This window comes from Ovis canadensis, chromosome 14 (assembly GCF_042477335.2).
Source record: "Ovis canadensis isolate MfBH-ARS-UI-01 breed Bighorn chromosome 14, ARS-UI_OviCan_v2, whole genome shotgun sequence".
Lineage (NCBI taxonomy): Eukaryota > Metazoa > Chordata > Mammalia > Artiodactyla > Bovidae > Ovis > Ovis canadensis.
This window is the reverse complement of record NC_091258.1, coordinates 77,066,452-77,083,083: the sequence shown is the minus strand read 5'-3', so window position 1 is coordinate 77,083,083 and position 16,632 is coordinate 77,066,452. Positions and strand designations below refer to the sequence as shown.

Below are 16,632 nucleotides of genomic sequence, written 5' to 3'. Positions count from 1 at the left end.
GCACTGAGCCTGACATACAAGGTGGGAACATGTAGTTTGTCTTCTGTGAAGAGTTAAGGTGAATGAGATTTATCATGAGCCTGGGAAAAGCATCCTGCATGCTATAACTGAATCACCTGTTCTACTTCCTAAAGGCAGCAAGACCTGCTCAAATCCTCCTATGTTTATAGTGTTTAGGAAAACAAAAAGTGATGCTCGGGTCATGAGGCATGCTCCATGATACAGCTCAGGTCAGACTTCCATCGCTGGCCTGAGAAGAGGCTGGCCATCTTCCCATGTGACATGAACCAGGCTGACTGTACCAACAGCACCACCCGCCTTCCACATCCTGTGACTCAGTCAGCTTTGCTCAGCTCTGCCTCCTGTCTCACAGAAGCAGAGCCACGTGTCCCACACTCCTCAGCCTCCTGAGTCTAGGTGAGTCTGGAAAGACACGATTGGAGAGGGTTATGGTGGAAATCGGGGGGTCCTCGCACCACTGCCCAGGCTCCCTGGATGAGGGTGCAAGGAGCATGGGGTCCATCTGAACAAGCCATCTCTGACGGGGTTTTCCTCCTAGGATTCTGTGTGAGTCTGAGGATCTGGGCAGCTGTGGGTGAGTCCTCCCCATCCCTTATTTCTCTGTTGAGCAGAGCAGTTGGGGCTGAGGCAGAGGATGCTGGGGGTTGGGGTGAGACCCCTGTCAGTACAGTGAGAGCCGCATGCCCTGTGGATCCCAGGTCCTCCTATTGGCCTTGATACTCATCTTCACTCTCTCCAGAGGTTAGCCCAGCTCTGGACTCTGGATCTGAAGGGACATTCCAAATCCTCGAGAAGGGGGCTAGGACCATTGAGTGCCATTTCTATCATGAGAGGGGAGCAGGAGGCTGCACCCCACAGACCCCTCTCCAACAAGGTGGCTTGTGGCATCTCCAACTGTGCCTTAACAACAGGATCTGCAGGAGTGCCTGCTAGACCTGACCCTACAGAAGGGGCTGGCCATCAGGCAGGGCCACCTGGACCTTGTCACAGATTAGATGCAGTTTAGCTAACAAAGGAGCCAGGTTCGAGGTTTACTTCCTTCTTTGCAGGCAAGTGGCTTTTTCACTGCTTAGTTGTGTTAGTGTTAGTCACTCGGTCATCTCCGACTCTCTGGAACCCACGGACTGTAGCTCACCAGGCTCCTCTGTCCTTGGGATTCTCCAGGCAAGAATACTATAGGTGGTTGCCATTGCCTTGCCCAGGTGATCTTGCCAGCTCAGGGATTGTACCCTGTTCTCCATTGCAGGAAGATTCTTTACCATTTTGAGCTACAAGAAATGCAACACAGAAGTCCTTTTACTTCTTTTCCAGGCATCAGTTTTTCTGTGATGTTTTCTTTTGGCTGCATCGTGCAACTTGCGGGATCTTAGTTCCCTCATCAAGGATCAACCCGGGCCCTTGGCAGAGAAAGTGCTGAGTCCTAACCACTGGACCAACAGGGAATCCCCAGTGTTTTGTGTTTTGAGAGAAAGTTTTTCAACATTTTCTCAACCCAAGGAGTGATAAGAATCACTTCTGAGAATCATATGCTTAGAATCTCCATGATGTCCATCCTGGGTTAACTATGTCTCTGTCTGTTCCCAAGTCCCAAGTGCCCTTGAGCATCAGGGTGATGCACTTTAGGGGAGGAGAGTTGGAAGAATTGAAGGGGAACTGCCCATGGGGGCAGTGGGGAGAGGAGACTGTTCCTATTTTCCTCTCAAAGCCTCTGCCTCCTTCTCTGCTAGGTGAATATGACAGGCTCTCTTTGTCAGCCTGGCCAAGACCCATGGTTAACTTAGGACAGACTTTGACTCTTTGGTGTCACTCTGGTCCTCCATTTGAATATTCAGACTGTTCAAAGGAGTTGGGACCAGTTTGCCCGAGCTCCAGGGACATGATTTCAATACCTTCACCCTTGGCCCAGTGACCAGAGAACATGCCCGGTCCTACATGTGTTCTGGATTCTACAGGTCTGTCCCTGTGCAGTCCAATGTCAGTGACCCCCTGCAGATAGTGGTCACAGGTAGAAGAGGTCCAGCCCAGCCCTGGACACCCGTGCCTGCAGGCAGTCCTATCCTAGGTCCACGTGGCAATGCACCCAAAGACGTCCTCAGGATTCCCAGCCAGGACTGAACCATGGAAAGAGAACAGACTCTGAGAGTTTAAACTCAGGATGTTGACTAGAGGGAGGTGTTCCCCCAGCACAGGAAGGAGGAGCCTCCTTAGGCATTAGTTAGACAGGATGAAGCCACTGCCTGCCAGCTGGGAGGCCAAGGCGAGACCCCGATCCAGCACCTGCCACCCATTACGGAGCTGTAATCCCATATGAAGGAGCTGGAGTCTCAGTTAAGACCAAGTCAACCCAAGAATTTCTCCAGAGGCATGAGGTGGGGGTCACAGATGGGAAATGTTCCCTTTCTTCTCCACCTCCTTCCCAATCTCATGCCAGTCATCACCCACGTTTTAGGAGATATGTGTGAAGGGAGCCAGAGTATGAATCCTCAGAACCAACCAGCCCCTGAAATGCATATTAGGGATGGGATGGAGCTGAGAGCATGGCAAACCACTGCAGTGTTCTCACCTAGGAGAATCCCATAGACAGAAGAGCATGGCAAGCTACAGTCCATGGGGCCCCACAGAGTCAGACACAACCGAAGTGATTGAGTATGTATGCATGAAGCTTAGAGCAGACCCAACAGCTAAACAGCTAAGAATAAACACAGAGGAGGCTGGAGGTCTTGAGCAAAGAGAAACAGAAAAGCATGAGCAAGAGCCCGAGAACAAGGCTAAAGAAAATGCAACAGAACAGACAGGAAGGGTAATTGGCTTTGATGGTTCATGGACATTTTTCACACCTTCAGATGTCAAGAATAGCACCGAGGTGGGGTGACTCACTGAAGCTCACAACCCCTTTGCTCCTAGATGTGTTCACAAAACCTGCTATCTCAGCAAACCCAGGCCCACATGTGCGGTCGGGAGAGAATATGACCCTCCACTATCACTCACTGCTGCAGCCTGACAAATTTATCCTGCACAAAAAAAAAAAGCAGCACAGGGCATTTCCAGAGACGCAGAGAGACACTCACTGGTGGGCATGCCCCAGCTGACTTCTCCATTGGCCCCATGACTTTGGCAAGTGTGGGCACCTACAGATGCTATGGCTCTCTAAGACACTCCCCCTATGAGTGGTCAGCCCCCAGCAACCCCATGGACATCGTGATCACAGGTGAGTGTGGCCAGACCAGTCCCTTCTGCTCTCTGTGTCACAGATGGTCTGGTGTCCAGTCCAGCATCAGTACCGGGAGAGAATGACAGGCGTGCAGAGACACTCACAAACTCGGGAGAGGGAACAAAGCAGAGAGAGAGGAGGTGTGAAAGCAGAAGGGAAAAGAGAACAGAGTCCCTGCTGTGTGCTAATGGGAAGACACAGCCGGTGACAGACCGAAGGAGCAAGAATGTGAAAGAACGACCCAAGGAGAAAACTGTACCAGAGCAGGGATGCGGGCAGTTCCCTGCTCAGGCAGCCACTGATGGCTGGTTAAGGGGTTGGTTTCCCGCTTTCATGTCAGAGCTCCCTTCCTCTGTCAGCAGCACACTGTGGTACCAGACGCTCTGCAGTCCAGCCCCTGGGTGATCAAGATGGAGGCTGACACCCTGAAGTTGCTCAGCCTCAGAGTTTAACAGGTCCTTCTGCACAAAGAGGGGGGAGTGGTCCCTCCAACCATCACCGCTAAAGAGTCTCTTCCAGCCCCTGGGGGTGGACAGGGCAGCGCTGAACACGCCCTCAAGAATGAGCTGGTCAAAGATCCTGTAAGATTCTGGCAATTTCCACTCCATAATGTCTGCTTCCGAGTCAATACCATGTTTTCTGATGGTCCCAGCAGTAGCTACTAGGTTCCGTTTTTCACGACAGCCACATATCTCATTGATTTTTAGAGTATATATTTTTCTTATTTATGTTGTTGAAGTCTAGTTGATTTTTGATGTTGCTAATTGCTGCTGTACATTAGAGTGTTTCAGTTGTTCCTATATATATATAAGCAGGGTGAAAAGACAGCCTTCAGAATTGGAGAAAATAATAGCAAATGAAGCAACTGACAAACAACTAATCTCAAAAATATACAAGCAACTCATGCAGCTCAATTCCAGAAAAATAAATGACCCAATCAAAAAATGGGCCAAAGAACTAAATAGACATTTCTCCAAAGAAGACATACGGATGGCTAACAAACACATGAAAAGATGTTCAACATCACTCATTATCAGAGAAATGCAAATCAAGACCACAATGAGGTACCATTTCACACCAGTCAGAATGGCTGTGATCCAAAAGTCTACAAGCAATAAACGCTGGAGAGGGTGTGGAGAAAAGGGAACTCTCTTACACTGTTGGTGGGAATGCAAACTAGTACAGCCACTATGGAGAACAGTGTGGAGATTCCTTAAAAAACTGGGAATAGAACTGCCTTATGACCCAGCAATCCCACTTCTGGGCATACACACCGAGGAAACCAGAATTGAAAGAGACACGTGTACCCCAATGTTCATCGCAGCACTGTTTATAATAGCCAGGACATGGAAGCAACCTAGATGTCCATCAGCAGATGAATGGATAAGAAAGCTGTGATACATACACACAATGGAGTATTACTCAACCATTAAAAAGAATACATTTGAATCAGTTCTAATGAGGTGGATGAAACTGCAGCCGATTATACAGAGTGAAGTAAGCCAGAAAGAAAAACACCAATATGGTATACTGACACATATATACAGAATTTAGAAAGATGGTAACAATAACCCTGTATGCGAGACAGCAAAAGAGACACAGATGTATAGAGCAAACTTTTGGACTTTGTGGGAGAGGGAGAGGGTGGGATGATTTGGGAGAATGGCATTGAAACATGTATAATATCATGTAAGAAACGAATCGCCAGTCTAGGTTCGATGCAGGATACAGGATGCTTGCGGCTGGTGCACTGGGATGACCCAGAGAGATGGTATGGGGAGGGAGGTGGAAGGGGTGTTCAGGATTGGGAACTCATGTACACACGTGGCACATTCATGTTGATGTATGGCAAAATCAATACAGTATTATAAAGTAAAATTTTAAAAAAAATTTTAAACAATCACTGAAATAAATCTAGTTACTGTCTATCACCAAAAAATAAATAAATAAATAAAGGATAATAAGTGACACTCCGTTATTAAAGTTATTTCTGAAGTTTTCCCTGTGCCGCGTATCCCTTGCTGTGGGGCTTTCTCTCCTGGCCGTGGGTGGGCTTCTCACTGCAGTGCCTCTCTTGTTGCCCACTTCAGGCTTAGTCCCCTGTTTAGGACTAGAGTTACTTTGTGCTCTAAGTCAAGGTCTCCTCCTTCCAGGTCTGTCCAAGAAATCCTCTCTCTCAGCGCAGGGGGACCCCATGCTGAGGTCAGGAGAGAACGTGACCTTCCTCTGCAGCTCCGAGCATGTCTTTCAGCAGTTCCATCTGCTCAGGGAGGGGCAGAACTTTCGGCGCCCGCACGCTGGAAGGCAGGGCCCCCATGGAACACTCCAGGCATGTTGGGGTCCTTTAATGGACCAGAACCCGGTGGTCCAGAGTCAACAATAAGAAAGTGAAAGAGAGAGCCAGAGGGAGGGAGAGAGAGAGAGAAAGACACGGGGACCCAAGCTCTGATGGAGCAAAGGTGCTTTAATGATCTTTCTGTGAGTATATAAAGACTGACGTACAAGAAATTTCTTTCGACAATGATAAAGATCAGAAAACCAAACGTATAGCAACCGTTACCAAGGGAACAAGGGATTAGCAATGGTCACAAGGTCTGGAGACAATCCGTATCTCAAGAAAGAGGATCGAGACTGGGCAGTTTTGTCATGGGGAGAACGTTGACTGAAGGAGACCCAGGCCTGTCTCACACAGTGACCTCAGTCCTGAGAGCTGCGTGCAGTTCTACTCGCCTCTGGCAGAAGCTGATAAGGAACAGAGGATTTATGAGAAACAGCACATAGGAGTCCTCCTGTTAAACATTCCCTGACAATTCCCTCTTACTTACTTATAATATTTGTAAAAAGAGTTCTGACCATCAGAGTTTGTTTAGTTTTAACGATCTTTGCCTTAAGGCAATGGTAGGTGACAAATACAATTGTCAAGAGAATCACCAAAATTACAGTTCCAGACCCGATGCTGTGGGGAATGCTTTGAAACCATCCTACTTGGGTCTAGCCCAGATAATTGATCAGCTAGTTGTTCAGCTAAAGTTTCCAAATTAGCGGAAGAGGGCAGACTATGAGAAAAAGTTTCAAAGATTTCTTTTTGTAATAATTGTACATTCAGAGAGGCATTGTCATGTATGTTTTGTAAATGAAATTTGACTTGTTCCCAGTTGTAGGCACTATTATTGAAATGAACAGGAGTAATGCAAAACTGAGTAGAATTCCAATCACATTTTAGCATCACCTGTTTTTGTACATCTATTAATTGATCTCCAACCCATTTGATGGCTTTTTAGTTCCTGTATTTTATCTGGAATATCCTCATCTATCTGAGCCTGAGTGGCCCACATAGTATGAGCATCTTTAGTCCAATTTTGGATAAAATTATGTTTGAATCGAGATTTGTAAAGCAACACCAGTGACAGCAGCAGTGGTGCAAACAGCTATTAATCCCCAAATGCCAAGAATCAGCCATCCAATGAATCATTTATATCACTGGAGCAGTTTAGTAAGTAACCAGGAAGCAAGTCCAGCCATGGGGCCTTCTTCCCAGGGCCACTGGAGATTTATTGGTAACCACAGATTATGTCAAGATCAAAGAATCAAAAGGGAGTCATTTCTCCAGGAAATAGAGGAGTTAAGACAAGTATCTAATTTACAATTTATGCAAGTTACAGAACATAAAGTCTTATTGAATTGTAAATTTCCTATAGCTACAACAAAAGGAAGTGGAACACAGGCTTGTATAAAATATGATTCATTATAGTGAAAGAAATAATTGCTATGGCTACGACTGGTCCCTGTGAAATGTCCAGTCCAAGTCCCAGGTTCCTCAGTCCTTGCAGCAAGTTTCCAGATGTCCCATTGTTCAGGCCCAATCTGTTTATCAAGGATGATTCGAGGACGAGGCAGGGCCATTCCACCGTCAAGCCACCCAAGAAGTCCTCTGTCATGGTAGTGCTCCACTGTGGTGTTAGTAACCTTCTATGCTACTTGAGTAACATAAGCACACAAGTGCTGTTAATACCATCTGAGCAGTTAGATAGCCATATACCAGGGGGTCCCCAATCAACAATTGTATGATTAGCCATAAACATTAATTTTCCTGATTTGGCCTGACATTTGTCCCAACGAACAAGAATATATTTCAAGTTCTTATTAGTAAACCCTCTGCATAGTGTTCTTTGTTCTTTCCTCAACTCTTTCCCTAAAGTTTCAGTAGTATAAACACAGTTCACGGACAAAGAAAGGGCAGTAAATAACCCAAGCAGCGTCCAAAAGTCCTCTTTCAGAGGCAGGACAAAAGCCCATGTTGGTCGACTAACATTAATATATAATTTTGTTGGGCCCATGCATAAAGGAAAGATTTCATAGCCTAGAGAAATGTTAATTAGTTTTCCTTCTTTCTCAGGATGAGAGGGCCCCTCCAAGTTCCAAGGAGGGGGCATATGGGTTGAGTTGTTAGTGGATACGATTGGTCCTATATCTGTCCATTTTATAACCTACAATAAAAAAGGGGGGATTAGATATATAAGCCCAATAAGTGTGATCAATCAAGTCAGCCTGAGCAGGGGCAGCAAAAGAAAGCAAAGCAAGCATAGTGAAAAAAAATATATTTTCAGGATTCCGAGGCATTCCCTGTTGAGAAATCAGATTTTCAGCTTGATTAGCAAGGATTTTTATCTGTCTCCGAGTAGGGAGATCATAAGGTCGGTGACATCGAGTGCGGCATTTTTTGGAAATTTTTGAAGCCGCCATGGCTTGTACTGGAATTTCTTCCTCCTGGGGTTTTTGTTGTTTCATCTCTACTTTGAATGCTGGGGGCCCCCTTAGGTTGAAGAGGAAGCCATGTGAGTTAGTTGGATCTATCTAGAGACATAGGAGTATACCCCTTCCCCTGTAAGATTAGTTTCTTAGATTTCCATTGATTAGTTAACCCCTCTTGATATCAAATAGGCAAAGGAAGGGAGGTGTCTTTAATGTTTCAAAATGTTTTTCTGCTCTTGTCAAAATATCTCCTTGTGGTAAGTTTTAAAATTTTAAAACAAATAAACAATTTGTTTATTTGCTATATTAACAACAGTTTGTTGCTATATTAACAAGAGTCATAGAAAGAAAGGAAAGTGATAATGATGAAAACATTCCTAGGAAATATTTCAGTTAAAGAAAAATCATCTAGAGATCTGTTTGGGGACTGCTACTTGGCTGTGGTTTTGAATTAATGGGTTGATTTCTTCCTCATTCAGTATATACATTTTGCCTGATATGAAAAGAAATGGGATCTGACTGTGTTTTAAGTGGTTTGTGTTATTTGGGGTAAAGGATTAGGAGCAAACACTCAAACATTTTTTCCTAAGTGAAATTATTGAAAAGTTGATGCAGAACAACGCGACAAATGGAACGCTGCTCGTATCCAAATATTTAACCTTGTCCCCGGAAAAGAAACGCAGCCTGGCTGCTGTTGAATCTCTCTGTTCAGTGTGTTAAGGAAGATGATTATACTTTCAAGACAGACCTGAAAAGAAGGTGAATAGTTTGCACTTTTGATACCTTACGAACAAATAACTTATTTGGCAAATGGTGTCTTTTTTATGTTGTTTTAATTTTGTATTGTGAAACAGGCATTGAATTTGATGTTATTTTGTTTTAAGAATCTTACAGACTGGAAACAGAAATAAAGCTATATTAACAGTAGCTATAGGCTTATATTGCATTAGAATCTAGTAAAGTTTGCTCTAGATAAAAGGAAGATAAAAGTGTTCCTGTGTATATCCCCTTATTTAATTTTTTACTTGTAGCTTCAGTGTGTAATGTGTTTGTTTAATTATGTTTTGTGCTTGTGGATAATAAGGAATGTCTGTAATCTGTTTAATAGAGAATGAATGTAAAAATTGTTTGAACTGCTTAGAAATATAGGCTGGCCCATTGTCTGTTTTTATAGAATTAGGTGTTCTCATTATTGCAAAGTAAGTTGATAGGTGCGTTATAACATGTCGTGTAGTTTCACCTCGGAGACGTGTGGCCCATACAAAAGAAGAAGAATTTGTATTGATTGAGAAATGTAAGAAGGAAGAGAAAGAAAGTTCAGGGTAATGAGTTAAATCTATTTGACATAAAGTTCTCTTTCATTTGTCATAAACCATTTTTATATTTTTGTATTCATTTTTTTGCCATTTCTTATACCTTTTTATTAAAAGTATATATTTTACTTTTCTTTAGCAACTGTGAAGTGTCTTGTATATTAGTATTTTATAGGTTGCTGAATATACTTATTATATCATAAGATATATTTATTATATATATAAATATATATTTATATTCATCTTAATAGTTTAAAATCTTTTTAGTTTTTCTGTAAGAGGAAGTTAATGTTCAGTAATTAATGTTTTAAAATCTTATTTTATTTGGAAATGATCTAGCTATTTAATAACCTTTTATTATTTAGTTTAGAAACTAAGTAATAACTCTAGAAATTTAATAACCTTTTATTTTTTAGTTTCTAAACTAAATAAAACTCTAGAAACTTAAGTTACCCCAATCCTAAGAGATTATTTTCAGTTCAGCTCAGTTCAGTCACTCAGACGTGTCCGATTCTTTGCAACCCCATGAATCCCAGCACGCCAGGCCTCCCTGTCCATCACCAACTCCCGGAGTTCACTCAGACTCACGTCCACCCAGTCGGTGATGCCATCCAGCCATCTCATCCTCTGTCGTCCCCTTCTCCTCCTGCCCCCAATCTCTCCCAGCATCAGAGTCTTTTCCAATGAGTCAACTCTTCGCATGAGGTGGCCAAAGTACTGGAGCTTCAGCTTTAGCATCATTCCTTCCAAAGAAATCCCAGGGCTCATCTCCTTCAGAATGGACTGGTTGGATCTCCTTGCGGTCCAAGGGACTCTCAAGAGTCTTCTCCAACACCACAGCTCAAAAGCATCAATTCTTCAGCGCTCAGCCTTCTTCACAGTCCAACTCTCACATCCATACATGACCACTGGAAAAACCATAGCCTTGACTAGGTGGACCTTTGTTGGCAAAGTAATGTCTCTGCTTTTCAATATGCTATCTAGGTTGGTCATAACTTTTCTTCCAAGGAGTAAACATCTTTTAGTTTCATGACTGCAGTCACCATCTGCAGTGATTTTGGAGCCCCAAAAAATAAAGTCTGACACTGTTTCCACTGTTTCTCCATCTATTTCCCATGAAGTGATGGGACCAGATGCCATGATCTTCATTTTCTGAATGTTGAGCTTTAAGCCAACTTTTTCACTCTCCTCTTTCACTTTCATCAAGAGACTTTTTAGTTCCTCTTCACTTTCTGCCATAAGGGTGATGTCATCTGCATATCTGAGGTTATTGATATTTCTCCTGGCAATCTGGATTCCAGCTTGTGCTTCCTCCAACCCAGTGTTTCTCACGATGTACTCCTCATATAAGTTAAATAAGCAGGGTGACAATATACAGCCTTGATTTGGAACCAGTCTGTTGTTCCCTGTCCAGTTCGAACTGTTGCTTCCTGATCAGCAAATAGGTTTCTCAAGAGGCAGATCAGGTGGTCTGGTATTCCCATCTCTTTCAGAATTTTCCACAGTTTATTTTGATCCACACAGTCAAAGGCTTTGGCATAGTCAATAAAGCAGAAATAGATGTTTTTCTGGAACTCTCTTGCTTTTTCCATGATCCAGAGGATGTTGGCCCTTTGATCTCTGGTTCTTCTGCCTTTTCTAAAACCAGCTTGAACATCAGGGAGTTCACGGATCACATATTGCTGAAGCCTGGCTTGGAGAATTTTGAGCATTAGTTTACTAGTATGTGAGATGAGTGCAATTGTACAGTAGTTTGAGCATTTTTTGGCATTGCCTTTCTTTGGGATTGGAATGAAAACTGACCTTTTCCAGTCCCGTGGCCACTGCTGAGTTTTCCAAATTTGCTGGCATATTGAGTGCAGCGCTTTCACAGCATCATCTTTCAGGATTTGAAATAGCTCTACTGGAATTCCATCACCTACACTAGCTTTGTTCATAGTGATGCTTCCTAAAGCCCACTTGACTTCACATTCCAGGATGTCTGGCTCTAGGTAAGTGTGAGTGATCATACCATTGTGATTATCTTGGTCTTGAAGATCTTTTTTGTACAGTTCTTCTGTGTATTCTTGCCATCTCTTCTTAATATCTTCTGGTTCTATTAGGTCCATACCATTTCTGTCCTTTATCGAGCCCATCTTTGCATGAAATGCTCCCTTGGTATCTCTAATTTTCTTGAAGAGATCTCTAGTCTTTCCCATTCTGTTATTTTCCTCTATTTCTTTGCATTGATCGCTGAGGAAGGCTTTCTTATCTCTTCTTGCTATTCTTTGGAACTCTGCATTCAGATGCTTATATCTTTCCTTTTGTCCTTTGCTTTTCGCTTCTCTTCTTTTCACAGCTATTTGTAAGGCCTCCCCAGACAGCCATTTCGCCTTTTTGCATTTCTTTTCCATGGGAATGGTCTTGATCCCTGTCTCCTGTACAATGTCACAAAATTATGCCAAATTTCTAAATCAAAACTGCATTTATAAGGGAACCAAGGATTACATTTAACCAGTGTTTGAAAGTAAGCCTCTATTCATTGGTGCAAAACCAAAAGTCCCTGAGCTTTAAACAAATGGTGAAGTAAAATAGAGAAATGATGGGGCTTTCTAGCCGTCTGACCCGTGTCTTAGCACTTACCGACCTCCATAGGCCCTGACCTCAATAAGCCTGGAGTCACTCTGTCCGAAATGCCACGAATACCAGTGTCTGTGTTCTGGGCACCACTTGTTGGGGTCCTTTAATGAACCAAAACCTGGTGGTCTGGAGTTGACAATAAGAAACTGAAAGAGAGAACTGGAGGGAGGGAGGGAGAGAGAGAGAGAGAGAGAGAGAATGAAAGAAAGACAGACAGACAAGGGGACCCAAGCTCTGATGGAGCAAAGGTGCTTTAATGATCTTTCTGTGAGTATATAAAGGCTGATGTACAAGAAATTTCTTTTGACAGTGGCAAAAATCAGAAAACCAAACTACAGAAACCATTACCAAGGGAACAAGGGATTAATAATGGTCACAAGATCAGGAGACAATCCGTATCTCAAGAAAGAGGATTGAGACTGGGCAGTTTTGTCATAAGGGGAATGTTTACTGAAGGAGACCCAGGCCTGTCTCACACAGTGACCTCAGTCCTGAGAGCTGCGTGCAGTTCTACTCGCCTCTGGCAGAAGCTGATAAGGAACAGAGGATTTATGAGAAACAGCAAGTAGGAGTCCTCCCATTAAACATTCCCTGACGCAGGCAGAGTTCCCTCTGGGTCCTGGGACCCCAGCCCACAGTGGGGTCTACAGGTGCCACGGCTCCTTCACTCGCTCTCCCTACTCCTGGTCACACTCCAGAGACCCACTGTTTCTGTCTGTCGCAGGTGAGGAACCTCTTCCTGGCCCATGCTTTCTTGTTGCTGTCCAGTTGCTAGGCTGTGTCCAATTCTTAGCGACCTGTGGACTGCAGCATGACAGGTTCCTCTGTCCTTCACCATCTCCCCTTCACGGATCACAGCCTTGTCCTGGTGAAGGTGCTTGCATAACTCAATGAAGCTGTAAGCCATGTTGTGCAGGGCTACCCAAGACTGATGGGTTATAATGAAGAGTTTTGACAAAAGGTAGTCCCGTAGGAGGAAATGGCAACCCACTCCACTGTTCTTGCCTGGAGAACCCATGAAGAGTCCCATGGTTCACAATGCACTAAATCACATTACATTGGCCAAGAAGTCCATTTGGCTTTTTCCATAACATCTTACTCTATCACTGGCCTCTAGCTCAGGGGCCCTGTACAGGTTTCAAGGGAACCACAGGGCTTCTGAAGAAATGGAGGCAATAAGCATCAAAGAGGAAGAAAAATGATAGATAGCATTTCAACCCTCTTCCACCTCCTGTATGGATGGTCCACATCAGAGTCCTGTCTATCCAGGCAATAAAGAAAAGGGTCAGGGTATACCCAGGAGGAGGAGAGGCTGGGCTGATTTGGGAAGATCAGAGATTGCATTGGCCCCTTGCTCTTAGTGTTTTCCCAGTAGCACCTCTGACACACAGGTGATATCCCAATTAAGGAGCACAGACACTCGTTCCTGGAGCAGAATGTCTCTTGTTTGCAGCTGTCTTTCTCAGGCATATCCTTCCCACCTCCTTCCAACATCCCTTCTCCAGGATGGAGATTCCACTCAGGGCATTCACAAGAGGGGCCCAACGCTCTACCTTCCCCCATCAGTGCTCTGAGGGATGAGAGAGTCAAGGACAGGCAGGAGGTCAAGCTTCCAGAAACAACAGTCCTCCTTCAGTGGGGCAAAGAAGGTTACTTGCTCACCCCATCTGGTTTTTTTCCCCTAGGATCCACTACAAGTACTTGCCCATCACACATGTATCCACACACCACAGAAGGTAAGCAAGATGGTCTCCTATCTCAGCAAGTTTCTGAGAAGACAGAGGGCTCCTGTGTGAGTGATGGCTGCCACCTCCCAGCTCTGTGACTTTAGGCTCCTCAACATCCCTGTTATGTTAGCATTTGAGACCACGGTCTGCAGGAGACCCACAGGGGGCATTGAGCTTCTCATGCTTGGGGAGTGGGAACTTCTAAACTGGACAAAGAGAGTGAGAGTGACCTGATCTCATGCTTAAGGGAGATGCTTACCCTCCCTCAACCAGGATCTTAAGGGGATAGATGTTGCAGGGGAAGGGGAGAATTTTAGGGAGCATCTTCAGTTCAGTTCAGTTCAGTCACTCAGTTGTGTCCGACTCTTTGCGACCCCATGAATCGCAGCACGCCAGGCCTCCCTGTCCATCACCAACTCCCGGAGTTCACTCAGACTCATGTCCATCAAGTCCATGATGCCATCCAGCCATCTCATCCTCTGTCGTCCCCTTCTCCTCCTGCCCCCAATCTCTCCCAGCATCAGAGTTTTTCCACTGAGTCAACTCTTCGCATGAGGTGGCCAAAGTACTGGAGCTTCAGCTTTAGCATCATTCCTTCCAAAGAAATCCCAGGGCAGATCTCCTTCAGAATGGACTGGTTGGATATCCTTGCAGTCCAAGGGATCCTCAAGAGTCTTCTCCAACACCACAGTTCAAAACGCATCAATTATTTGGCGCTCAGCCTTCTTCACAGTCCAACTCTCACATCCATACATGACCACAGGAAAAACCATAGCCCTGACTAGGTAGACCTTAGTTGGCAAAGTAATGTCTCTGCTCTTGAATATACTATCTAGGCTGGTCATAACTTTTCTTCCAAGGAGTAAGCGTCTTTTAATTTCATGGCTGCAGTCACCATCTGCAGTGATTCTGGAGCACCTTAAATATGAGTTATTCCTCTGTTAGTGTTTTATGAAGAAAACATTCCAGAGTTCAGATATACAAGTGTCGTGTCTTCTTGAGGATTCCACTCCAGGTCTATGTGGATGGAGGGGAAATGTATTATGGATTAATGCGGTCTGCATTCACACAAAAGTACCATGCCTTGTCATATGGGGCAGCAGAGAAAAACGCCATCAGTGCCCAGGGGACCTTGTTTCAGACCTCAGCTGGTCTTGCACTGCCTCCTTGCTTTATCCACAGCTAGTATCTCTCCTGGATGCGTTGGTACCTCCTAGGAAGTAGAGACCATAACTGATCAGGTTGAGAGATGCTAACACAGTTTGACACAAGGATACAATAAATCCAGTCTGTTGGGGCACAGCGTGCGCAGTGAATATCCAGACCTTCACCGTTTGCTTGTTGGCAGAAACAAGGCTTCCTCAAGGCCACTCCAGCACGTGGTACATTGTCCTTGGGCTCTCCATAGCCTTCACCTCTACCAGCATCATCCTCGCTGCTCTTGTCTGTCACTGGTGTTCCACCCAAACTCGTAAGTCTGAAGGTGGTGAGCTCAGCATCATCTGACCCAAGGGAAGGTGGGCTCATAGCAGAGAATGGCGTTTTCACTTCCTGTAGGTTAAAAACTGATGTCCAGTGTTGTAATCCCTGAGGGAACATCTTCCAGAGATCCATGGAACCTTGTTCTTTTTTGAAAATATCTGTTCATTCATTCTTGGCTGAACCAGCTCTTGGCTGCACCACGGGGGATCCTCTTTGCAGTGCTGGGGTGTGGTTCAAGGCTCCAGAGCCTGAAGCTCAACAGTTGCAGCTTGTGAGACTTAGTTGCTTCAAGGCATAAGGGATCATAGATCTCCCACCGGGGACAGAACCTGTGCCCCCTGCACTGGAAGGTGGGCTTGTAATCCCTGGGCCACCAGGGACATGACAAGCCCTGTTCTTCCCTTCAACTGCAACCATCTGTTCTTCTCCCCTACTTGATCTTAGGAATCTGCTGATATGCAGAAAAGGATGGGCAGTAACAGAAGATGTAGGATGGGTCCATGGGTTTGCATAGGTTCCTGGGACAGTCCTGAATGGCTGGGCTTGTATATGGGTCTTTTTTTTTTTCCTTTTGGCTGTTGTTTTGCTTTGTTTTATGATTTGTGGTGTAGACAGGCTCAGCAACTTGGGGCACACCCCTGCCTTATTCTGGCTTTGATGTAACTATCAAAGATACAGAGGTCTGGAATAATTGCCTCCACCCCAAAAAGCCTTGACTCTCTTCCATTCGCAGATGTTGCCATCATGGAAGGAGAACCCCAGGAAGACCAAGCAGTGAAGACCAAGCTGGTGAGTCCTCCCAGCCCAACCACTTGGCATAGTCTGAGCCCCTCCAATGCCCAGTGGCCGAGCCTTGGAAGGTCACGTCTCAGTCCATCATTCTCACCTCTCTCCTCTCAGGACTCTGCAGCAGTAGACGTGATATATGCCCACTTGAACCATGGGACCCTCTCCAAGAGACAAATCACTCCCACTCCTATGAGCCCCATGCACGCCTACACCGAGCCCCGTATCTACGAGGAATTCAACGTGAACCAAGACTGTGCTGAGCCCTGACCTGGCCCCATGCTCTGAACACAGAGTGTTACAAATCGAGGACCTTGATTTCTTTCTAAAGGAGTTCCTGCATGGAAACTCCTTCTCCTCCTCCAAAGCAGCCCGGCAGCTCTGAGACAAACAGTGGAGTCCAAGAATTATAGGATCATCTTGAAAAATCCTACCACCTCTTAGTAATCTCCTGGCTATTCTAGGACTCTATTTTATCTATCTCATGATTTGGGGAGAAGTTATAATCAATCACAAATACTGTGTAGGTGACTATGATCATCCTACTTTTTCTAAAATTCCAATAAAGCATAAAAAAATTTGCGAGTTGATTCATCAAATTATTCAGTTTAAAAAAATAAAAATAAAAAATAAAACGTCTATTCGGTAACATTTTACAAGGATGAGGTTATTTACAAGACAGGAACAGACTTGTAGACTTAGAGAACAATCTTAGAGTTAC

The 16,632-nt window shown here is 44.7% G+C and overlaps 1 pseudogene; it reads left to right on the top strand.

Moving 5' to 3' along the window:
- The first annotated feature begins 216 nt into the window (after window positions 1-216).
- On the top strand, window positions 217-16,181 carry LOC138419640 (putative killer cell immunoglobulin-like receptor like protein KIR3DP1; annotated as a pseudogene).
- Window positions 16,182-16,632: the final 451 nt, after the last annotated feature.